Source organism: Taudactylus pleione, unplaced genomic scaffold, assembly GCF_031769625.1.
Source record: "Taudactylus pleione unplaced genomic scaffold, aTauple2 ptg000199l, whole genome shotgun sequence".
Classification (NCBI taxonomy): domain Eukaryota; kingdom Metazoa; phylum Chordata; class Amphibia; order Anura; family Myobatrachidae; genus Taudactylus; species Taudactylus pleione.
In genome coordinates, this window is record NW_028284601.1 from 11,778,177 (window position 1) to 11,805,281 (window position 27,105).

Below are 27,105 nucleotides of genomic sequence, written 5' to 3' on the forward strand. Positions count from 1 at the left end.
AGTAAGTGGTGTGTACTGTATGCACCTTTTACAATAAATCTCAAATGTGATTTTTAATATTGAGCTTGAAATTTCTCTTTATTTTTTTATATTTCAAACTTAATTATACAGTGAGAAGATGAAGGTGAATACTGTAGGATTCTATGGTGCAGCCAGTTCCAAAACACCCATTTGCCAAGAGACTTGCCTCAGCAAAACCAAATACTTCAAAGAAGAACCTTGGAAAATAAATTTTGGTAAAGTAACGAAACAATGCTACGGCAAAGAACATGGTGCTGTCCAGAAGTTTGAAGAGACAAACACCACAAGCAGAGCCTTCTGTAGTTGGCACAGATGGGGAGACAACAGTACATACTGCGGAGATTCCTGCAGTCCTTCATGAAATCAACAACACTCATAGATGTGACAGAAAAATGGAAAAACAAGTCTTCACACTAGAGCTTCTGGATACTAACATTTTGTTATAAATAATATTTAAAAAATATACAGATTTTTTCAAATCTAGAATTTATTGATGGATGACCATTGCACAAATATAGCCTCAATATATAGATAACAAGGATTCCATGTTTAATAAAGAATACATGATAACAAACCCCAGCATTTCTTAACATTATGGTACAAGAAGATAGCACCAGGTGCTAATGAAACATAGTGGCAGAACATACTGTAGCTTATAGAATGGCAGTTTAATTACAAATATAGCCAACAAAACACATTTCTTAAGATGGCACAAATTAAACAGACTATCAGTGCAGCAACATAGTTAGCAGTTTACTAAATAGATAAAGGTAGGCAAAGGCCAATATTTTTAATATAATTGTAGATAAATATGGCATTGGATGCAAATTAAACTTAGTAGCAAAGCAGAATGACAGTATAATTAAAGATAAAAATGGGCAAAACCAGCATTTCTCAATAAGAATTCAAAAATATGCTTCTGGGCACAAATTAAAACAGTCACAGAACAGCTATATGAGAATTTGCAAAAAGTCTTATAGAGTTCACCTTGACGTGGTGAATGGGCAAACATTTTTGGCCAAACATGTACTAAGAACCTCATTTCTACTCCATGTTAATTGTATAGTTTATCAGGATTATTTTGATTATCATTGTTCTTAGTACAGTACCTAGAGTGTGCACCTGCATTCAATGTACCCTGCATTGTACTACAAGTCTCAACATAGCAGCACCTCTTATTATGTTTAACATTAGGGTGTGCAGTCCAAGCAAGTCCCCTCCTCTTTTCACTATATCTGTATATATATAGTACGCTTGAGGGATGAGACTGCTTTTGTTTGGTATTTGCACCCCACCAATCTACCCTTAGGTGTTTTTAATCATCAACCCAGGTTATTACATTTCTGTCTACTTATTAGAATGAGCAATATTAGTTAAGTCCTGGATAAATTGACTTAATGTGTAGTATTAGAGATGTTAGGGACCCATCTTAGGGGAAACACCTTGACATGGGTGAATGGCCAAACATTTTTGGTCAAACATGTACCAAGAACCTCACATACTCCATATTAATTGTAGAGTTTATCAGGATTATTTTGATTATCATTTTTCTTGGATATTTGTAAGAATTCATCACATTGATATTATTATCAGTATGCTTTACTTTGACTAGATCTTAACTAGTAAACTTCTGCCAGCACTAGTAATGAAATTCTCCTGATTAAATGTATCCACAACAATAGCAGTACAGCTGTGTACTTCAGACACTAAACAATTATTACAATTACAATATCCTCCTTTTTAACAGACACCATAATAGGTAAGGAACGGAGGAAATGGTTTCACTTTAAATTCAGCCACCACCACACAATACTGTATTGTATTGTTTTTTTTCCTGATAAACAGAATAAATGTGACAGTCTAATAAAGAAGAGTAACAGTACAAAGTGACAGATGTAACTTCCAGCATCAAAATGAGAGCTGCCAATTCCAGAGGGATAACACTTGCTACCAGAAAAAAACCTGTAAAACAATCTAAATTCTGCACTGTGCTAAATCAGGGGCTGACATCAGTACAGCGGTATCTTTGAGATAGAGCTCTGGCCTTGATCTGTGTAACATAACTAGGAATACTCCTCTCTTCATCTTCTTCACACATTTGAAGCCATTACTGTTGGGACGGAAATACTACATTAAACTCCATTTTCTACCTAAATATTTTGAAAACTCCCCATTATTTTTTATTTTAAGAGAGATACAGTATATTGCCATTAGTGTTTAAAATCACTGTACTAAGTATTACTTGCTGATACCTTTTCTTGTCTGACACAGAGTCAAGACACAGGTCAATTTTCGAAGACAGGGCTTTCCATTTAATGTTAGATTCTTTGGGTGGATTACAGTACCTACTGCCTGGCTGTCTAGGGTTTGCACCTGTAGATCGAGATGTGAATATTTCCCACATTAGGTTCACTCCCAGGTTCAAGTGGTGACATGCTAAGAGTTGAGTCTTTAATACTGTGTGGATTATAATCACCTGATCCCATGCTAATTATGGTTATACTTGTTATTGTGAGATGATAAGTTTGTTCCTAATGTTTTTTCTGATCAACGAATTATACAGTATTAATACAGTGTGTTATACAATTGTAGGGGGGGGGGCATGCGCTCTCCTTTATGGTGATCTATGGTCAGCTGCAGATCTGTACAGAGATGTCCTATGAGTAAATCAGAGTCCCAGCTTGAGTCCTCCAGCCAGTTTCAGATTCCTAAACGTCATCTTCTCTGCATGTGTTTTGGATTGCATATAAAAGTTTTTCTTGGACCAGTACGGGCTCAAAAGTCTGGTGTAGGTTACACTTTTGGGGTAAACTCTCAACTATAGCACATAAAAGCCTGCACAGGGGATCTGTGCAGTGCTTCTGATGATTTCAGTCCAATAAGACTGAACTCACACACTTGCAGACACAGGGCCTAATTCAAGAAAGAAAAATTAGGTTGCGCTGCTCTTGCAGTGTAATAGGTATACTTAATTGATCCACATGACAAACATCTCTGAATCACAAAACATTTATTACACACATAGTAAAATTTACATATTAACATATATAGTATCTCTATATGAAGAATAAAATTCAACAAAAATTGGTGCAATTTCTGTGACAGCTCTTTAAAACTGGAGTATATGTATCTATAATTAGGTACAATAGAGTTCAGTTGCTCACCGCTCGATGTATCAAATATGTTTAGTATCCAATAAATTCATCTAAGCATCAGTGTTTTGTGCTGCTACTTGCAATACACCGGAGCTCCTCTTGTTTAAATAGAAAACTTGATGAATTATGCCGCTATAAATCCACCTAGACGACCCTTCCCACGGTGAGATAGTAAGCAGTAACAGTCTCCCTTCAATTGGGTATTAAATAGATAAATACGTGGGTCTGTGTCTGGCTGGGATCTATGGTGCACCAGAGTTTTTGGTTTAGATTGATATGTAGTGCTAGGTGTAGTGAGCAGAATCACCGGGATTTCATCCACACAGTGACAACCTGCTAGAAAAAGTCACATCTTGGTAGTATGGCGGGATGGCGGCTGTGAGCGGGGCACGTACCTGGACGGCACCACATTCTGGCAGCGGTCTCGTGTCCCCGCTGATGATGCAAGTTGCACCGCTCTCTTCCACGTCCTGAATGTCAGCTGGTTATGCTCTTTCAGTAGTAAGGCGGGGAAGCGGCTGCAGGCGAGGCACGCACCTGACCGATGGTGCGATCTGGCAGCGGTCTCGTGTCCCCGCTAGTAGTACAATTGCTGCCGCTCTCTCCCACGTCTTGATTACCAGCTGGTTTTGCTCTGGGTGAGCCGACACCTCTCTGCACATAGCTTGGAAATTGGTGGTGGGTAGCAATAAATAATAAAAAAGTAAACTCCAGATTATAGCAGCACTGGTTGCAGTATATAGGCCCTATAGGGCCTAATTCAGCAGTGCACACTAGTGTGTATATGCAGAATGGGTCTGCGCATATGCAGAATGCATCAGAACAGGTCTGCGAGGCCACGTGTAAACTGGCAGCAGACTGTCAGTGATTGACAGTCTGCTGCCGTTTGTGGGCGGGGAGGTGGCGGCGATACTCTCCGTTTCCTGAAACTGAGACGTGTGGCTGCCGTTGCAGAGGAGGGAGGAAGCCAGGATTTCGGTCAGCTGATGAAGATTTCCTGGTCTCTACCTCTCAACTGCGGCGGATGGCTGCGGGACCTCATGGGTCACCGCAGCCGGCTGATGGTACACAGTTTATCCAATGCAGCGTTAGACAATGCAGCTCAGATAAGTAATGCACGGGGGGCGTGATGCCTCCTGCTGCATTACCATATCTGCAAGGGTCGCAATTGTCAATCTGCCTGCGAGTATACATCATATATCTATAGCCTGCATGCAGCTTTGCAATTGCGATTGTTGTTAAATCAGGCCCAAAATTCCATACAGCATCAGAATATACAATTCAGTCAAAAGATTCTAAGTACATTTGTGAGTTTGCTTAAGAAAAACTCATTCATGCCCCAAAGATGCCGTCCATGTTTAATCACGGACAGACACGATTCTTAGTAAATATACCCCTGTGGGGTCAGTAGTAATAAGAGCAGGAACGTATAAAAGTGCAACATTTTTTGTTCATGTCAGGAGTGCAGAAATGGTACAAAACAATTGGACCATAGGGGTCATAAATACAACACTGTAATGAGTGCACAGCAAATAGGTAAAAACAAACAGGTATTGGATGTACTGCAGGATTAGTTAACAGCACTAGACCTGGTAGAGGATTCACAGAGCCTCTAGTAGACCAACTCATGCTAAGTTACTGTGTCTTGTAGAGAACACACGCCTACTCAGTTATCTATGGAAGGGACAGTTATTTCAAAGTGTCTTAAGATGTAACCCCTTCCTAACATGTCGAAGACCATGCTGCCAAAGCAAGACATCATCAAGTTCAATGTGGGAAGAATTTGTTTTGATGTGTCCCCAGAATGAGTGTTTGGGACAGTTCTATGCACTAATTACATGACACTAATCAAAGCTTCAAATATTATACATTAAATGCAACATATATGTTAAATGCAACATATTAAATTAGCCTAAATCTAATATATTATTATTATTATTATTATTATTACCAGTTATTTATATAGCACACACATATTCCGCAGCGCTTTACAGAGAATATTTGGCCATTCATATCAGTCCCTGCCCCAGTGGAGCTTACAATCTATATTCGCTACCACATGCTAACACACATACACACTAGGGTTAATTTTTGTTGGGAGCCAATTAACCTACCAGTATATTTTTGGAGTGTGGGAGGAAACCGGAGTACTCGGAGGAAACCCAAGCAAGCACAGGGAGAATATACAAACTCCACACAGTTAAGGCCATAGTGGGTATCGAACCCCTGACCTCAGTGCTGTGAGGCAGTAATGCTAACCATTACACCGTCTGTGCTGCCCAGTTACTGAGCCCAGTTTATAATGGTAAATTTGGCACAGGAGTCAGGAGCATCTCGATCCAGGTCTGTAAAATTTTAGCAAAAATTTTTATTATAAAGGAATATACAGTATTTTCAAGGATTATCAATGTGGTTAAGAGTATGATCTTGTGACAGGGTAATAGCAGCCTCAGATGAGGCTAAAGGAATGATGGAAATACCAGAGTCAAATCTATAATATAGTCAGTGTTTCTCATATATACATATCTCATCTGAGGAGTGCAGGTCAGTTAACATCACATAGCGGTTAAAATAAGGCATATCTTTTCCTTAACAAATATCATGACCTTTGTGTTATAAAGCTAGCCAAGTATTTTTTGCATGTCTGAACAATTGTGAAATGTATTAATTTATAACTGACGAAAACTGTTCTAAGTACTTCAACCATGAATATTAAATAGCCAGCACTGGAAATGTCCCAGGAACATTGGCCAAAACTGTTACAGGATCCACAGTTCATTTACTGTGGATCCCTTATTTTAGTAAGGCCAAATCAATATTGACTTGTTTCCATGACATTTCAGTGTTTTTGAAAATGTACTTTATGTTCTGCAGTTTTTTTCATGTAAGAGACTCAGAATGTTTTCATCTTTTGTTTGTCTTTTAACCCAAACTTTCTCAGATCATAACACACTAGGGGGTAAATTTACTAAAGAGAGAGTTTTTAGAAGTGAGTTTTAAAAGTGATGTTGCCCATAGCAACCAATCACTAGCTCCCGCTAGTGGGAGCCGCAGGAGCTGAGGGACATGGTTGGTTGTTCAAAACACTAACTAACATGTTCTGCAGGAAGTCTGGTGGCTGCTGGGAGAAGAGGCGAGTCTGAGTGATTCAAAAGCAGGCTGTGGGAAGTAGCAAGTGCCGGAGGCTGGCCTGGAGAAGGGAGGAGTGGACTGGAGAGTACAGTGATTTCCTGCTGAATGCCTCCCATTGTGTGAGAACAGCTGCCAGAGAGGTCTGTAGTAAAACACAAGAAGCCACCCTACATTATAGTGATGCTACTTTACTACCAGGACACAAATGAACACTTAGCCAAATAAGGGACAGAGATTGTGCTTGAGAATTCCAGTGTAACAGACTCCATTAAAAATTAAACCAGGCAGTAATCGCACAGAGTACAATACAGGGGCTGTGACAGCGATCCTCCTTTCTTCAACCTGTCAGTTGTTAGAGTCAGTGCTCAGCATCCCATTTTTCAGAGGTACAGCATCGAAGTAAAGGCGGTTCCAGTATAATAAAATACCCACTTGGTTATGTGTAATTCTTTATGTGGAATTGTTATTAAATGTATTGCATGTAGTGCATATTTACAAATTGTCTTGTTGATCCAGTTGACTTTGTTGCTAGTGTACTAGTGTGAATAAAACACTAAAGTACCAACTAACTTGATCTATTGGGTGTTAAACAAAGTACTCTCCCTGGCAACTTCAGGAAGGTAGCAGAAGAGAGGGTACGGAATGTAAGATCACCTCACAAATAAATCTAATTTTTCACTTATACTGAACCCAATTTGTGTTCTCACATATAGACAACTGTTAACCTCTGGATAGGTGCCTGTGTTTTTGCAGAATATATAGAATCAGTGCTGTTAATGGGAATAAATAAATGTGTTTATAATATATACTGTAGTGAATATATATCACACTATACATTGTATTGTAGCTCATGAAATATTAAGACTAAGGGCAAAATTGACTAAGCGGCGGTTTGACGCGGGTTTTATTCTATTCTAAACCCCGGCGATTTAGTGGCGGGTTCTATTCTGTTCTAAACCCCGGGGGTTTGGTGGCGGTTTTGCAGTGGTTTCTAAATGACAGCCCTGTTCTATTCTATTCTAAAATGTGTTTTGATGGCAGTTTTACAGCGGTTTTGGCCTTAGTAAATCTGCAGATAGCAAAACCGCCGCCAAACCACAGTCAAAACACAGTTTGATTAAATTAAAACCTGGGATGATATAATAATCAAACAATCCGATAAGGGTGGAAACACGGTCTTGTGGCCAAAAGACATGTATATTCGAGAATCCTATAAACAGCTATCTGACACGTCTTGTCACCAACACCTTATCTTTAATCCCATGGAAAATTATAAAGAAATGTATTCTTCTATCATTGATCAAGCAAGACAACATGGGACTATTACAAAACAAGAACATGATTTTCTCAAAGTGGATAATCCAAAAATACCCACATTTTACCTTCTCCCCAAACTCCACAAAAATCTAACCAACCCCCCAGGGAGACCAATTGTCTCGGGGATTGGTGGTCTAACGGAGAAGGCTAGTATCTTTGTGGACACGCATCTCAGATCATTTGTGACAGAATTACCATCATGTGTCAGAGACACAACAGATGTCCTGAAAAAGATCCATGATGTCAGATTGGAGGAAAATCAGTTGTTGGTAAGCATGGATGTTGAGGCATTGTACACCTTTATCCATCATGAATCAGGATTGAAGGCGGTTGAATATTTTCTTCAGATGGAAGGATTGGGGGACTTTCAGTTTTTTCTCTTAAAATTACTCAAATTTGTCCTCACTAAAAATCATTTTGTTTTTGATGATCGCCACTATCTCCAGGTAAGGGGGACAGCTATGGGGGCAGCTTGTGACCCCACATATGCTAACCTCTTCCTGGGGTGGTGGGAGTGCGAGATGGTTTTTACAGATGCTAATGAGATACATACCAGACATGTTGTCAGTTGGTTACGTTACATAGATGATCTTCTCATAATATGGGAAGGTACTAGAACCCAACTTATTGAGTTTATAACCAGTCTCAACAATAATACATTAAATCTGAAACTCACATATGAATACAGTGACACCAGTATTTCCTTTTTGGACGTGAGGATCTATAAGGACGGTAACAATATGTTGGCAACTGAATTATTCCGCAAAAAGACGGCAACAAACAGTGTTTTACATGAGTCCAGCTCTCATTTCCCTCCCACTATAACCAACATTCCAAAAGGGGAATTCCTAAGGTTGAAACGAAACTGTTCTGATGAGGTGATATTCAAAGAAAAAAGTACCGAACTCACGAAACGTTTGAGGGAACGTGGCTACAGCCACAGATCAATCAAACAAGCTAAAACAGCGATTAACTCCATCAATAGGGACACGATTATCTTTCAAATGAAAGAAAAGAAGAAGGACTCCAACGAAATTCGGTTTGTGGGAGATTATTGTAAAGAATGGAGAGAAATTAAGAGAGCTATACAAAAACACTGGCCCATTCTGTTATCTGATCCTGTTCTTGCTGATAGATTACAACCAAATGTCACCATGAGTTGGAGAAGATCACCTAATCTTCGTGACCATCTGGTTAATAGTCACTTCATTAAAACTAAATATAAACCATCGTCTATTACAGGCAGTTATGCCTGTGGAACGTGCAAAGCTTGCAAATATATCTGCAACAAACAGGAAGTCAAGGATACTTTTGGTACCACCATTAAGATAAAGGATTACTTCAACTGTAAAACTTCAAACATGGTTTACTGTATTTCCTGTCCTTGCAATAAAATGTATATTGGAATAACTACGAGGATGCTAAAACAGCGCATCCTTGAACATGCAGGGAATATACGGAATGCATCAAGGGATTTAATCAACATGAAACAAATCACTACGGTGGCCAGACACTTTTATTCTCTCCGACACGACAACACACATCAAATGAGGGTCTTTGGTTTAGAACGTATAAGGATGGGTATCAGAGGTGGTGATACCATGAGAGAACTCCTCATGAGAGAGAGCGAATGGACCTTTAAAATGGGTACATTGGCCCCTAGAGGTTTAAATGAATTTATCAATTACTCAGTCTTTCTGAAGAAATATTAAAATATATTTTTGCATCCAACTTTTTTTCATAGATAGTGCATCTAATCATATATAATTTAACACACATTCTTTTTGAATAAAGGATAAGCCTACACTCGACATTAGCTCTAAAGGGATACCATCGATATGTGCTCTGTATGCACAGTTTCACACATACATACCAGACACAGATTGATATATATATATATATATATATATATATATATTTGTCTTTTTTTAAACAGCATTATCACATGATTATGTGGAAATAAGTGTATGAAGGGTATACATGCAAACATGCATGTGGGTTATGCACGTATGTTTACACACATCTAATAGGCAAATATCCCTATTATATAAATCCTTATAGGGATCACCATTTCCTTTCACATGTCACTTTAATGTTTATCACACACTCACTTTCATATTTTTTTCTTCACATACTTGGCACACACTTTTTATTCTTATTTGGACACCAGTCACCATAGTTTTCATATTTTGTAACCCGTACTGTTATGTGTTTTAACAATAGATACCGTCTTGCATGGTGCAAGATACGTGGCTATTTTATTACACAACATAATGCCTTTATGATAAACGCAGCATCACATTATACGTGGTACGCTGATATATTTCTAGATAGTATTATTACAATGCCACATTTTTTCAAAAAAACTTTATTCGTGTGTGTGTAGGTTTGGGTGCATGCAGGGTGCTCATGCATATATATACGTGTGAGCTATGCACGCATGCTTATGCACAAATATGTAATATTCATGCTAATTATATAATTATAATATCATATAAACTATTTTATAGGGATCACTGTTCTTTTTCACATGACACTTAATTATCATTTCACTATTAAATATTTATCTATATAAAATAAAAAATCTTTTTTCACTCATTTTGCACACTATTTTCATTTTTTATTTTATTATGGGCACAATGTCACTACATCCTTATATCTATTAACATAGGCACATATTTTATTTAATTAACTTTTGCTAATCATCTCACACATTGATAGCTCATTAATCACAGCTGCGCACAACGGTTTTTCCGTTTTCTTCTTTTCTCACACTATTAATCATTCATTCTCAATTTTCTTACTATTACAATTTGCCCTAATATATTTTTTACTTCTATTTTTATATTATTTTTACATTTTTTGAGCTCAAGTGAATGCAGGCTTAGATTCTGTAATTGATACTAATTATGGAGGATTTATAATTAGGTCCGCATTGGTTAGAATACCTGTCTATCAAATGTTCTGACTTCTGATTGGCTATACGCGTCTATGTAACAGCGTGACTCAGACATCAGGTTAGGTTGTAGGTGAACAAGCTGAGGCGAAACGCGCGTACTACTACTACGAGCTCCGGCTCATTACCACGAGCTCCTTACTACTACGAGCTCCGGCTCATTACCACAAGCTCCGGCTCATCACACAGGGGCACCTTCCCCTGTGAAAAGGATTTCCGTCCAACAATTACGATACCTACTACTACGAGCTCCGGCTCATTACCACGAGCTCCGGCTCATCACACAGGGGCACCTTCCCCTGTGAAAAGGATCTCCATCCAATCATTATGATACAGGTACCTTCCTTCTATAGATGTGATACTCCTGCGGCGCATTTGGCCTCTGCAATGCTTATGGCAACAGACACCATCTAACACCCTGCACGGGACCCTTCACATCTATCTCCATCTTTTTTTCTATCGGCATCACCGGAGTGCCTCTCTCATCTGGTGTCGTCCTTGCAATGACATCAGATAGCAGAAGGGACGGAGAGTGTATACGTGCCGTACTATCTATACTAGCTTAACACACACAAGAAATATAATCTCTTTTTCTATGTATACCAATTGTTGATGCTTTTTCTTGTGCTTAATGTTTTTTTACACCATATTAATGCTGCCACAGGTATTGACTCAATAATTGTATATACCTTATGATATAATTCATATATACAATTGCTCCACTATTTGTCCTTGTACACTATCACAACTCATTTGGACTTATAGGGTTTTCCACCCTCATTGTGTCTAGCACTCTTGGTGCCTATGATTTGATTGCATGGTGTCAATCAGGTGGAGAAATACCATTGTGTAGAGATTTGTATTTTTACAGGAGCTCCTGTATCATTACACAGGGGCACCATCCTTTACCATCAGTGGGTATCTCTGTTCAGTTACCACGATTTAGACATATCTTTTTTCTATTGGTGTTACACTCCCGCGGCGAATTTGGTCTCTGCTATGCCTCCGGTAACAGGGACCATCTAACACCCTGCACGGGTTTTTCACACCTCTCTTATCTTTTTTTCTATCGGCATCACCGGAGTCCCTCTCTCATCTGGTGTCCTCCTAGTAATGACACTAGACAGCAGAGGGGACGGAGGTTGCATAGTGCTGTACTATTTCTAAATAGTCAATAACATATAATTTTGTTTCATTTATGCCTTTTGAATATTCTATACGGAGCAATATTCACAGCAGCCTCCATTTGATATTGATGCATATCCTTCATCTCAGTGTTTTTTAAACACATGTATATATTCATGTAATCATTCATTATATGTTGTATTTTATACATCTAATTATACGAATGGCTGTTCCTATATACCAGTAAAAAACACGCTGAGAATATTTAGGTATTATACCCTCATTGTGTCATAGTGCTCTCAGTGTTATTGATTTGTTGTACGGAGTTTCCTTGAGCAGTGCAATACCATTGCGTTTAATTCATGTAATCATTCATTATATGTTGTATTTCATACATTTAATTATACGAATGGCTGTTCCTGTATACCAGTAAAAACACACTGAGAATATTTAGGTATTATACCCTCATTGTGTCATAGTACTCTCAGTGTTATTGATTTGTTGTACGGAGTTTCCTTGAGCAGTGCAATACCATTGTGTTTAAGAATTTTCATACTTGAATTTCGCCGTCCTACTCATCATTTCTGATTTATCGATTTGATATTTGTTTTATGTTTTATATTCCATATGTATGTTTTTCTCATTGAGGGGCAGACCAGCCCATCACTGTAAACTGGTCTGGTTTTCACAACCCCATTTTTTTAAACATAATCATTAAAGGTTATATTTTAATATTTATAAATCTTTCATCAAGATATACTTATCTAAACGAGTGCCAAAAAAAAGGAAATTTTCTGCTTAGCATTCTTGCTAAAAAAAAAAAAAAAATTTTGCTAAATCTGCAGATAGCAAAACCGCCGCCAAACCACAGTCAAAACACAGTTTAGAATAGAATAGAACAGGGCTGTCATTTAGAAACTGCTGCAAAACCGCCACCAAACCCCCGGGGTTTAGAACAGAATAGAACCGCCACCAAACCGCCGGGGTTCAGAATAGAATAGAACCCGCCGTCAAACCGCCGCTTAGTAAATTTTGCCCTAAGTGACATACAGTAACTGGTTGCTCATAATAGATATAAATGGAAAATTCCTTCTTGAAAAACATTTAGTTTGTTGAAAAGCATTCAGATAATTATTGCTCACCATAATTCTTGTAGAAAGGCTGCAAGTATGGCAATTCCCCCAGATTTAAGTAATCATCTCCATTGTCTAAATAGCGTTCCTTCACAAATTTGTATCCAGTGACCACCACAACTGGACGGGACCCAAGATAAATGGTAAACACATCCCCATATTTCTCCATAAGCTGCATGAAATAAATCATGCACTTGAAGAATAATAGGTTATTATATTTAATATATATTGTAATTACAACATAACTATTTTTTAATAAATGGCAACTGTGATATATTATGTTGCTGTTTTACACACTGTTTAATCAGAAAATATAATAAAGATGTCTACACTCAGTTTTAAACGCCGGGTGGGGGGATTTATTAAATGTCACTTTGTTAAAATGACCATTCTTTCTGGCAGTCTTGAAACTGCCAGAAATACATTTTTCAAAAGCCACACTGCAGTACGCATCAGAAGTAATAAATAAAAACAATGATATTTATCAAGCAAACATTTTCCAAACCATTGAATAACTGCCAGAAAAGCCACCAGAAAAAATTATGTTGTAACTTGAGATGCCCCTATATAATTTCCCTGTTATATGCGTGCATGTAAAGATCTCTTTATGTCTTCTCTGGTCTGGTAATAATACACTTCTACATGGGTATACACATTGACCAATATAACCCCTCTTAGTCAAAAGCTCACCTGGGAACAGGTATCAACATTCTCCCAAAGGTTTCTTTACATAAGGTCAGGAACCCTCCTCCTCCCTCCTAAAAAAATAAAATGATGAGTATCCAAAAAAACCACTTGATCCAGGAAAGTGGATATTTATTCCAAATATATAATAAAAAATCACAGCATCAATAGGATAAAAATAGTCTCCATAAAATAAAAATTAGTCGTACCCACGGAGAACCTCTTGCAGATAGAAATTGGGGACAAACACCAATTTATCTCAACCGGTTAAAGAGGAGCAGGGATGTCCAAGGTAGATGAAATTACTAGATTCCACAACTGCATCAGGATCCCCCTATACACTAACACGTTTCAGACACAAGTCCTTCCTCAGGGTGTACTTGGGGTATGTCAGGTAGGGCCTTATATACCCATCCTGTTACCTAAAAGGTTGGGTTTACATAATCACAATTCCAGGTAATGAGTAAAATCCGGTTAAAAACTCCGACATTGCCCCTTATCCCATAAATGGTAAGAGCAGTTTCTCATCTAAACTACCTCATATAGGTAGCCTTATAGCCATATAAGAAACTCCCATATAAAACAATATTCAATATAAATAATAAAAAATACATGCATGTACTCCAGTCCTCATTTGGCATGAATCCCTATTTTTCTGAGTGTCCATTTGGCACCCATTCTCCTAACAGGAACTGGATGTGCTTCAGTCAATTAGTTTCCCGAAATCTCTGTTCTGTCTTCAACTTCCGGAAGTAGATGGTGACAACTTCCGGTGCATGGAACGCAAGCCGGAACTGCATCCATCCACGGGAATTGTCAAGAGCTTTCACAGGGTTGTATTATACAGCTAAAGTGGACCCATACGAGCATTTAAGAACTCTGGACCTCATTCAGACCCGGTCGCAAGCGCTGAGCACTTGCAACCGGGTCGATGTTAAGGCCAAGCGCACGTGCAGCGGCTGCACTGTGCGTGCGCAAGCCCCGGAGCGAGAGAGAAACTCTCTCCCTCCGGAGCTCACTACAAAAGGGCCGGCTGCCGATGTTGATCGACAGCTCGGCCCGTTTTGTAGGCTGGGCGGGGGTTGGCTACACAAACGGAGGCGTTCGCCTGCCGTTTTGTAGGTGGCCACGCTGACATCAGCAGTGATGTCAGTGGGGAGCTTCCTGCTCCATCAGAGCAGGATGCTCCCTGGGGCTTGCGGTTGCCGAGACCCAACCTTAGGGTCTCGTCGCAAGCCCCGATAGTTGCGATGGTCTTGACCATTGCGACCATCAACCTGGTCGGTCGCTAAGCTGTGGGTGGTAACCCACAGCTTAGCTAGCGACCAGGAGGCCGCACTAAAAAAAGAAGCAGCCGCCCTCATTCAGAGAGAGCGATCACTTCTTGCAACCGCCTCTGAATGAGGGCCTCTATCTTTTCTCATATCGCTTGTGAGTCCACAATCCTCATTCCATGTTCCAAGAAATAAAAATAATTAGTATAAATATCCAGATAACATCTCCATTAGCCCCTTATATTAAACTAGATAAAACATATAAAAATATGCCTAGAATGTCCCATTATAGCAAATCACACATATCACATATCGCAGTCCTGCTGCAAAATTATGCAAATGTCTGTGATCGCAATGCCACCGCAGCACAATATATAGACGTCCACTTCCCCTTATTCACATCCGTAATACCTTGCAAGTCTTTAAAAAACATCAGTAACATCGAGTAACATTGGAGCCTCACAAAACAGTTACACAAACAGATACACAAGGTAATACCTTTCTCAGAAATTGCTAAACTTCCTGTACACAGCTAGAGCTCAGTCTGCATATGCCATCGCTGTGGCTAATTTATGCATGCCCCTGTAATGACATTCAAATGCACTGGCACGCCTGCATTTCTCTGACAACCCCCGTCCCACCCCCAAATGGTACTTCCTGTCAATCACTCTGCGATGGGTCTGCGTATTCACTGCGATCGCTTTTTCAAACACAGTGGAGACTCCGTGCATGTGCACTGCGATGCGTACGCATGCACAGATCGCAAAAATCATCCATCTGTGTGCATATCAGCACTTGCAATCCGTGCTTAATCAGGCCCTCATTTGGTATAGTACACTGGGCTTCATCCGGTTCATGTGTTTTGTGGTTTGCTCCATAGAATGTACTATATATATATTTAGACGCAACTTAGAGGTTTAGTTGGGGTACTAAGCTACTTAATGACTAATTGAGATTTTTTGCTGTCTGCTATTGTAAGCCTCAAATCTTGCTGTAGATAAACTTAGCAACTTATACAGTACTTATTGTAAGTGGTGTCAAGTATATATGTATACATGGTATGTTGTATGTATCTATTCTGCACAGTATATACACTGTGTGTGTGTACTGTATATTATATATAATTTTACCTGCATCCACTTACTGTATACTTTACTATATACAGTATGCCTTACTGTATCTCACTTTATAAGGTGTTTACAGTAGTTACAGTGTTAAGTATGTAGTGTGTAATGTATGATTTTTTTACAATACATCTCAAATGTAATTGTGTAAAATTGTGCTTGAAATTTATCTTTATTATTTAAAATTTCAAACTGAATTGTACAGTGAGAAGCTGAAGGTGAATACTGTAGGATTCTATGGTGTAACCAGTACCAAAACACCCATTTGCCAACAGACTTGCCTCAGCAAAACTTCAAAGAACCTTGGAAAATAAATTTTGGTAAAGTAATGAAACAATGCTAAGGCAAAGAACATGGTGCTGTCCAGAAGTTTGAAGGGCCAAAGACCACAAGCAGAGCCTTCTGTAGCTGGCACAGATTGGGAGACAACAGTACATATTGTGGAGACCCCAGCAGTCCTTCATGAATCAGCAACACTAATAGATGTGACAGATAAATGGATCAACAAGTCTTCACACTGGAGCGTCTGGATACTACACCTTTACATGACCCACACTTTCACTTCATAGGAAACTCAACTCCACAGGGGTCACCGACTGTACATGTAGCAGTGCTGGGATGGTGAGAGAGCTTGTTGGTGAGATGAGTCATCTCAGGGCAGAAGTGGCTGGTCTCAGGTAAGGTTTGAAGGATTCTGTTAGATAAGCTGTAAAGCAAGCTGTTTGGTAGACCAACATAGAATGGAACAATGCTATTGGGTAGCACAACAGAAATGCACATGTCTAAAGTACAGACAACTTGGTGTTGAAACATTCATCAATGAATTACCTGATGTCAGTGATCTTTGACTTGGACACTTCACCATTACAATCAGACCAGTTGACAGCTGAAGTCAATACATTGGATAACAACACACTGCTACCCATACTGTATGTGGAAAACCTCTGCCTAACATCCCCCTAACTGTCATCTTCACTGATATGGCAATCTGCTTGCTCAACACATGTCAGCACAAAATGTATAAATATGCATAAGCAATATTCCAAGAACATGTGGCACACTAATTGTACAATTAATGGGAGCAATAAGCAAATGGCTATACCCTACAATCTGAAAGAGGATATTCTGACAACATGATGGGAAAGGTTCAGAACAGGAAATGCTGAAAAGTAATAACAGCTACATTGAATGGCCTGATACAGATAAAAGGGGTACACCCATTGGAGACTGTTGTCATATAAAAGAACAGCAAACTTAGAAAGGATGATATGTCAAAGAGGGGGGCCAATGATGGAAAAATAAACCATAGAGATGAAAGCCTGATCTAGGCCTAATGGAATTTGAAGTAGAGGAGAGCTGTTAAGGATGACACCTAAGGCAATAAAAAATTATTAAAACAGAACATCTTGCAATCCAGAGGCCCCAAGTGACAAAATAATTCCATCAGGAACCCAAATGGAAGAGAAGAAGGACAGAGAGGAGCAGAGACATTGACCAATCTGTTTCTGGCTAGCATTTATCATGTACTGTACATGTTATAACATAAGTTGATTGGTTGCTATAGGCAACTTGTCTCTTTACACTGTTTGATACATCTGCCCCATTCTGTAAAAATTAGTGGGAGGTAAATGTAACAAAAAAAGGTAGGAGGAGTGAGGTTTGTGAAAGGGAAGGACAAGAGTAAGTAGGCAGCATAGTGTCACTTAAGAACAAATTAATGTAAGTGGCATAAAGACCCAAATACACAAAGCAACATGCAGGATTCCAAAGACCCATAAATGAATATACAGGAACATTTGCAAACATAATTAGTAGAGATTGATAAAAGGGCTACAGCTATTACACTCAACATATCCCAGCACAGCTAGAAAACTATGGACTAGGTATTGCCATTGGAGGGGTGTTCATCAGTGGTTACCATCTATGGGTCCATCGGTGAATACCATTGATGGCACAAAAACATCTATGGTGAACCATCAATGGTTTTCACCCCTCGATGGCCACCGCTGCTGGGGTATCGGCGGATCATGGGCCAATCAAAACCGGGGTGTGGCTTCGAGATTGCTGGGGGGGTAGGACTAAACTCCATCCCATACAGAAAAAAAAATCGTCTCACACCTGTCCATTGATGGTAAAAGCATTTGACATTGACCATAAACCATCAATGAATTTGAGTTGTTGATGGTCGATGGCCATCCCTACTATGGACACAACTCTAGGATGTAAGAAGCTTTATTTAAGGTAGCAGAGAGGGGGAGATAAGCCCAGGCAAAAAAAAAAAATAGAAAAATAAACAGAAATAATACATACAATATTTGGAAGAACATGCATATTTTATTTTAACACATGTCAAATAGTAAAGCCAACACAGTTACAACAGCACAGTGTCGATGAGGAGAAAATTAAGGTGTAAACGTAAAAGCCTGCAACTTGTAGTCATTGGTGAGTTCCTGGTAAGTCTGCAGGGGCAATCATTTTAAAAGACAAAACAGCCTGGTTTTGCCTTTTAAATGATTGTATTTGATAATTCTATGAAGGTGCACAATTGTGACCAAAAACAAAGAGACAGAAAAAGAAACTGCACTGCTTTCACTAAATAAATTAGTTGGTGTTATATATAAAATAAAAAAACAAGTTCATTATGACATTGCAAAACATATATCACAACACATAAAAAAGACAGTTATGTGTCAATTATAGCATAAAAGATAAATACAACTAAGAAGAATAATGGGTAATTTACTAAAGTGAGAGTTTTTAGAAGTGAGTTTTAAAAGTGATATTGCCCATAGCAACCAATCAGATTCTACTTAACATTTAACTAGCACCTTCTAGAAGATAATAGGTAGAATCTGATTGGTTGCTATGGGCAACATCACTTTTAAAACTCACTTCTAAAAACTCTCACTCTAGTAAATTTACCCCTAAGTCTTTTTCAGACAGTACTGTACTTGAATATATATAGTTTTCAATGTTTCAGTTATGAGATTTTAGTGATTAATCTATCTAAATTTAGCAAATTATTACAATCACTTAGAAGTTACTGTTATATTGCAAGTTCATTCCACAAGTAAAAAACTTTGTTTCAATAAAAGCTCCTAGTATCCTTAAATAGCTGGCTTGCTTATGTATAAACAAATGATGCAGATACACAATAACTGTTTGTGATCCGGAGTAAAGACATGAAATAAAGCTGCTGTTAAGATGTATTATGGTATCGTCCTAAGATCCATTGGCTATGGAAAGAAGTAAAGGTTCTTATTTCTTCAGTCTGGCAAATTGTACGCTGTCACCAGACACTGCGCTGTTGCATCATTTTCCCTCGAACATCCCTAAACATCTCACATACTGTATGTTGGGTCATATACTTATGGCTACTAGTGCAGCATTAGATCAAATAGAAATCTGATGTAATTCCCTTTATAGTTACATTCACCTAAAATAGGTAAGAATTGTGCATTGAAAGGTTTCTTTGTCCTTATTTACAGGAAGTAGAAAACAACAGTACTTTATGCAGAATACTCCACAGGTGTTGGGTACTTGTATTCCTTTTTCTCTCAAAATAAAGGAAACAAAGAAACTATAGTGTAATACCATCAACACTTTCATATATGGTATTTCCCACAGTTTGAATCACATTCACCTGAAAACAGGTAAAAAAAAGGAATCTAATAGTTTCTTTAATCCTTACTGGGGTACCCCACATCGCTTTTAGGTGGTTTAATGCTCCATCATATGTTCCAAAGGCACATGCGATGTGAAACATAGTGTAATAACTCCATTTAGTGAATACAATAAATGATAACCAAACTCATCTATCTATAAAGGTGAACAAGTGTATATTATTTTATTGTACTTATATGACAATATCCGAAATCCTTCTATTGCATATTAACATGGAAGTAGTGTATAGCATATCTACTATACACTATTGTTCATTTTAAGTCTACACATTTTTACACTTGATGTATGTCTGATAAATAAATACTACTATGTTTGATTTTTATAGATGTTGAGATACATGCAACTCAGTGTACACACATAAGACAGAATTATGTGTTATAGAAGGTTTACACATTATTTCACCAGTTATATCCACTAAAAGCAGCCAAATACATCAATATAAGGAAATTAGCAGATGGGCTACATTTAGAGTTCACCATCAGTGTCTGTACTCTGTAAATGTACAGTATATGTAAAAATGCATCTGTGTTTTAATATCTGTAATATGATTTACATATTAATATACAGGGTATTTCCAAAAGTATCCATATATAGGGAAAATTCCAAACACTGGTAAAATTAACAATTTTTAACAATATGTAACTTAATTCACAAAATATTATCTGGAACAGTTGCATTTTACTGTACATGGATGCCATTTGTGCTTTTCACAATGTGCCCATAATACTTGTTTTAATAACACTCAACTCTCCAGGCAAACGTCATGTGCTTTTTTGGGAACTTGCAAATGTACCCAGAACCACAGCCGATGCATGTGAATGACCATTTGGCCAGTCTGTAATGTTTCCAGTTTTCTTGAACCTCTCAATAAGTTTGGCAACAGTGCTGTGTGTGATGTTCTTGCCATGTTTCTTATTAAAGTCCACAGAAACCCTGCAACAGCCTCCAGATCCATTCACCAGAATACTTTCTATATGTTTTTCTTTTGACAAAGACATTTTTAAAGGGTATCTGGATTTTGTGAAGTTATTTCAACTATTCTGGATTAGAAACCATGGGGCAAGCCCAAAAAGCTGGTGATTGGGCTGATGTTCAATGCAGTACAAGTTGTTTAATAAATAGGAAACACAGATACGTATTAATCAGTATTTGGTCCCATTCTATTCTTTTTATAAATGTTTGGTTTTAGTTTCCCTGGGTTTTTGGAGAGAAAGTTGAAAGTTATGAATGTTTCTTCATATATTGTGTATCTTAATAACAATTAAAACTTTCTGGCAAAAACATAATCACTCCTTGTACCTGAGGCCCTTACTGTAGACCAGTGGTCTCCAACCTTAATTGGGGTGGGAGCTACTTCAGAAAAATGAGACGTCTTGAAGAGCCACATTTTATTTTTTAAAAGTAAAATCAGGCTAATAACCACATTTTTCATAGAAAAACAACAATGCAAGTATTAATACAGTGATAAATATCACTGTATTCATAAATGCATTGTTGTTTTTCTATGAAAAATGTGGTTATTAGCCAGATTTTTGTTTTAAAAAATAAAATGCGGGAGAGCTGTCAGCGGGGAGTAGGGGGCTTAGAGGGAAGGGGGGAAATTGTGATGGGGTTTGTGCAGGATGAACAGGCCCCAAACCCCCTTTCAAAGTGTCCAACCACCCTCCCCCAGCCACAATCCCCCCCTTCCCCCACAGTCTGACGGAGCAGGGAGAGCAATAATGCAAGAAAAATAACTTACCTACTTTTGTTCTGGCTGCTCCTATATCCAGGGTTGTTGCTAACTTCAGTCCAGTCCGCACATGTCGCGGCTCCTCTTTCAGCGGCGTGGCGTTACTTCATGATGTCATGCAAGCTGGCTCACAAAAAGTGAAAACTTTTTCGCACGGGCCGGCCAAAGCAGCTCAGGTAGGAGGTGGAGCAGGAGGGCAGGCCCTTGCCTGTCACTTCTATTGTGCAGCCATGGGGAGTACGAGCAGGCCCCTGGGCCTGTCCCAACAAGTATATAGTAATAGCAGGAATCAAGCCACTGTCTTGACGGCAGCGTGCTACCGGTGGCTTGCGAGTGACGGGTTGGCGACCGCTGCTCTAAACTTCAGGTACAATAACATTTGAACATACAGATGTGTATTTTCTTAGTGTTGCTTCAGTTTCACCCAAATACAGAAGCCCATTTTGGCACACTAGGTCCCTTGTGACTCAGCGACGATAAGTATCTTTTCCACTCTAAATGTGCATCTTATTTGCATGATTAAAATAAAGAAAACTGAGAAAACGACATTGCCAGCTTGCACTGATTAATTTAGTGTGTGACATTTGTACAACTGAATCTGTGTAAAAGTGGTCTAACGACAGCGGACGTGGCTTTTCCTCACACAGAGTTCCATTTTGTACCATCTATAACTTTATCCATGTGTAAAATCAATTCCTGTGCCATTAAAATCATAGCAAAATAGCTTTGCTTGATCTTTGATGCGACTAAGACTACTCCTCTTGGAGTGTCTCAGCTCCATTGGGCGACTCGTGCCATATGGCTTATGGACAATCAATAAGTACAGTAAGGACACATGAGAAGATAAACAAACTTGATAGAGTAGGTTATAATATTGCTGAAGACCTAGGATGGGGGGGAGGAAACACTGGAGTTCAGAGGGAAATGTGGTGGCTGCCATGACCTGCATTGTCTTTTGAGAGAAAGGAGATGCTCCCTATAAGCAAGGGGCACTTTGTGTGATGCCCCCATAAAAATAAAGGTATGAATTGCTGCAGAGTGCAGCAAAACTAGCAAAGAGAAGTAGCAACAATTGAATTCACATGCAGAGACCAAGGGCTCTATTTACTACAATCCACATATTGAATGCAGATTGTAGTGTGATATTATCGACTGAATTTGCATTGCGAATTCAGGCAATATCACAGGGATTTACTACAAATCCTTTGCAGGGACAGAGCTTGCGATAAAACTCTGTCCCTGCGAATCCCCTCCGCACACTAGTCAAGGTATTTTCGCAAAAAATACCGTGACAAAGTGCCTGCGCGTGTGCCGACCGCACGCTGCTGCTACCCCCGGCACTAAGCTCCGCCCCCAGTGCTAAGCCCCACCCCCACAATTGCGGACCCCTCACGACCCCCCTTCCCTCCCGCGACCAACCCTCTCCCTTAATTACACTTACCTGCATGATCCGGGCCTCCAGTGATGTCCTCCATACTTCCGATCAGGTGATCTTCCATACTGCACTGGGACCCAATCACCTGATGACCGGGCCGCAGTGCACTATGGGAGACCAGCTGACAGGAGGGGAGACATCACTGGAGGCCCGATCACCAGTCCCTGGAGTCAGGTAAGTAAAAAAAATTTTGGACATTTTTTATTTTCTTTTTTTTACAGTAATCAGCTTGCGGTCGGTTTAGACCACACAGCTGATTACTGGGACCGACTCCCGGCTCTGCCCTCCCCGTTAGAGCAGTGCAGGAGTCCGGCAACCAGGGGAGACCCTGGATAACGCCACCTCCAGATGGCGTTATTATCACAGGGCTTTCCCCGGTATTTTTTTACAATTTATTTTTAGTAACTTTGGCCGGATAACATTTCCCTTTACAATTATGGGAAATGCGATCTGATTACTAAAAATAAGTGATATGTAGGGGTTGGTGTAGAATTTTATGAATTCTACTCCAATTGCCCTTTAGTAACTGTAGGTGATACACCCTTTTTCACTTTATTTTAGAAAAAATATGTTACTAAATAGAGCCCCAAGTGAGAGATCTATCAAAGCTTGTACAGCCATGGCCAAAGGTTTTGAGAATGACATAAGTATTGGTTTTCACAAAGTTTGCTGCTTCACTGTTTTTAGACCTATTTTTCAGATGTTACTATGGTATACTGAAGTAAAATTACAAGCATTTCATAAGTGTAAAAGGCTTTTATTGACAATTACATTCATTTTATGCAAAGAGTCAATATTTGCTGTGTTGATCCTTCTTTTTCAAGCTTTATAATGTGTATTTATGGATGTGTGTGCAATATAAGCAATAGAGTATCACTACACAATGATTCTTATATAAGAACTAATATAACTTATGGAATGCACACCAGGTGTGTGACAATGCAATGGTTTAAGACCACATTTCAGAGAGGGAATGCAGAATAAGTGTGCAAAACCGATTACAGAACAGAAAACAGCTGACCGGACTACTTGGTGACAGTCCGATACTAACAGTGTGCACTCCAGCTAGAAGAATTAAATGTAGGACGTAGCGGCATGCATTCCAGTGTGTAGAATGCTCAGCCGACATATGCAGAGAGGCAAACTCACTTCCGGCAGAAGAGGCGTGTGTTCCAGTGGGTGGAATGCATGGCCATGAATTAAACTAACTAAAGGTATGTCCCTTATGGCTACAATGTTGGAATCACTTGCGATTGCCCATACTCTGAAAGGGCTACCCCCGAAGGAGTAAGATATAAATCTAAGGAATGATGAAACATACATTTACATTGCACCACACACAAAATACAGGGAGTGGGTGGGATTATTAGAATACCCCTATATATACCGAACACTGAGGAACACAGGTATACCTTGACAAAGGCTTTTCAGCTGAAACGTGTTGGTTATCTGTGGGAGCTACCACAATCTGGAACCTTTGAAGGGACATGTCATCTAACAGGAAAAGTGAACTGCTTTTGGGGCAGCAATATCACTCCTAATGCTTAACACTGTGCCTTTCTTAATTGATTAATCCTGATACGCTGCCGTCTTGTTTGTGATATTTTTATGATATGCACTTTTTATGCTGAATGCAAAATAAATAACGATGGGAGATTTTGAGAAGCTGTTTGACACTGAAGGGGTATGCACTAGTGTGTTGAAAAAGGATAATCGTGTATTCTTTTGGAAGAAATATACCAAGGAAATATTCCGTCAATGGAAACCACAAATACTATGATGAACTGTGGATTGTATTTTTAAGTGACTAATTTATCATCCTCAGAGGAGGAGTGCTCAATTTTGTACAGTATTTTGTTTTGATGATTGTCTGGTGTAGGTCACATATTTTTGAGCTGCACTTCTTATTGGAGCGCTGGTGTTATATATACTTATCCTGTTTTTTTAAAAAAACAAACTTAACTAGTGGATTCCAAAATGCCATTGTAACCACTGTCCACTTAACCACAGATACTATGGCCCTCATTCAGAGGCAGTCGCAAGAAGCGAGCGCTCGCTCTGAATGAGGGTGGCCGCTTGAATTTTCTATTGCGGCCTCCTGGTCGCTAGCTAAGCTGTGGGTTACCACCCACAGCTTTAGCGACTGACCAGGTTGATGGTCGCGATGGTCAAGACAATCGTGACCATCGGGGTTGTGACGAGACCTTAAGGTTGGGTCTCAGCAACCGCAAGCCCCAGGGAGCTTCCTGCTCTGATCGAGCATGAAGCTCCCCACTGACATCACTGCTGATGTCAGTGCGGCCGCCCACAAAACGACAGGCGCTCCTTAAGGAACGCCTCCGTTTGTGAAACCACCCCCCACCACACCTACAAAACGGGGCGAGCTGTCGATCAACATTGACAGCCGCCCCTTTTGTAGAGAGCTCCGGAGCGAGAGAATTTGTCTCTCGCTCCGGGGCTTGCGCACGCGCAGTGCGGCCACTGTGCGTGTGGAGGGCCTAAACATTGACCCTTGCGAATGCTCAGTGCTTGCGACCGGGTCTGAATGAGGGCCTGTATGTGGATAAGCGTAACACAGCAAACTAAAGACTGTGGGCCTGATTCAGAGCCGGACGCTATTTGCGGTCGTTCGTTCTGAAAAAAGGGGTGGCTATTCAAATGAACCGTTCACTCTTTGTGGTCTGTTCACGCCTCTAGGTCTGAACGAGCGAACAAAACTTGCGGTCGTTTTTTTGGAAACTATGCCCCCTGGCCGCTCGCATCCTATGTCGTGTCCGCTATTTATTAGATTAATCGAGTACATCGACCAGCGTATGAACTGCTCGCTATTCTTGTTGTTGGTTTTTCCTACCGCAATCATGCAAGCAGTTCTGACTATAAAATACCCCAGGGACGTGGTCAATGACGCTGCTGTATTAATTATGCACACCCATAAAACGCCCATTTTGACCTTTAAGCACGCCTGCGTTCGGACCTCCACTCCCCGTTTTCAAGCACCTTCCCCTGTTACCACCCACATACGCCTCCTCCTGTCACTCAAAATAGCAGGCATTCGCTATTTAGCGAACAAACGATTTTAGGCCGCACTAACTGGTTCGCGCATGCGTATTAGGATCCGTACGCATGCGCAGTTGGGCAAACATCGCTCGGAACGAACGAGCGGCCGCTTACGAGTGGCTCTGAATCAGGCCCAGTGAGAGTCCACTGGGTGGGTGTATTGCCTCCAGTAGCATGAACAGCAGCAGCATCGAACAAACACCAGCTCATTCAGAGGCAGGCTACTCTCTGTATTACTGGATTCACTAAGAGGCATACCAGTGTTAAACACTTAGAAACACTTAAGCTGCATACACACACAACAATTTTTTTAATGAACGATTTTAGTAAACGATTTTTTCCCTTAAAAATATTTACTAAAATCGTTTACTAAAGTTGTTCATTTACTAAATGTCATGAACAATTTTTATGAACTACAAACGATTTTTGCATATTCCCTTAATGAAAATCGTTGAGTTGACAAGTCTGACTGAACTACAAACTACAAACGACAAACTACAAACATGAACGCGCATGAACGATAATCGTTCATCATTTGACTCAGAAAGGGAACGATTTTTGCAAACAATTATCGTTATACGATATCGTTTAGCGATAATCATTAAAAAAATCATTGTGTGTGTATGCAGCTTAAGAGATGTTTTGCTTACTTGGACTCTTCTTGGGATTTCTAATTTCTGACAACGCTACAAATATTGTGAGAGCTTTGCAGCTGGGTTATTTTGAACATGTTTTACTCACACAATCAATCTGGTGGTGGTGATTTTTTTAAAAATGACAGGGGTGTGCAGGAGATGCAGCCCGAGTAATGTCTGGACATTTTCGGCATTCACCAGCTGCATGTAGGAGAATGCAGCACCTGCAAGAAAACTTTAATTTGCCCTGCCACCAGCTAAAGCAAGAGTTAGTAACAAGGTGGAATTCCACCCTTTATATGCTGCAGCAGATGGAGGAACAGCAAACAGCTAGCCAAGGCTACACAACAAGCCATGATATAGGGAGAATATATCTTATTCAAGTGCAGTGGAGAAAACTTTCCGTGTTGTTCAAGGTGCTGTAACCCTTCAAAGTTTTCACCTGTGAAGTGAATTCAGACACAGGGTCTGATTCAGCAGTGCACTGCTTATTGCAGATTCCCGATTATAGAGAATCTGTGTGTGCGCAGGACCCATTCTGTGAGTGTGCAGAATAGGTCCTGCATAGTTGCACACAAACCCTTGAATGCCTCTGCCTGACTGACAAGTAGAGGCATTTAAGGGGCCATGTGGGGGCAGGG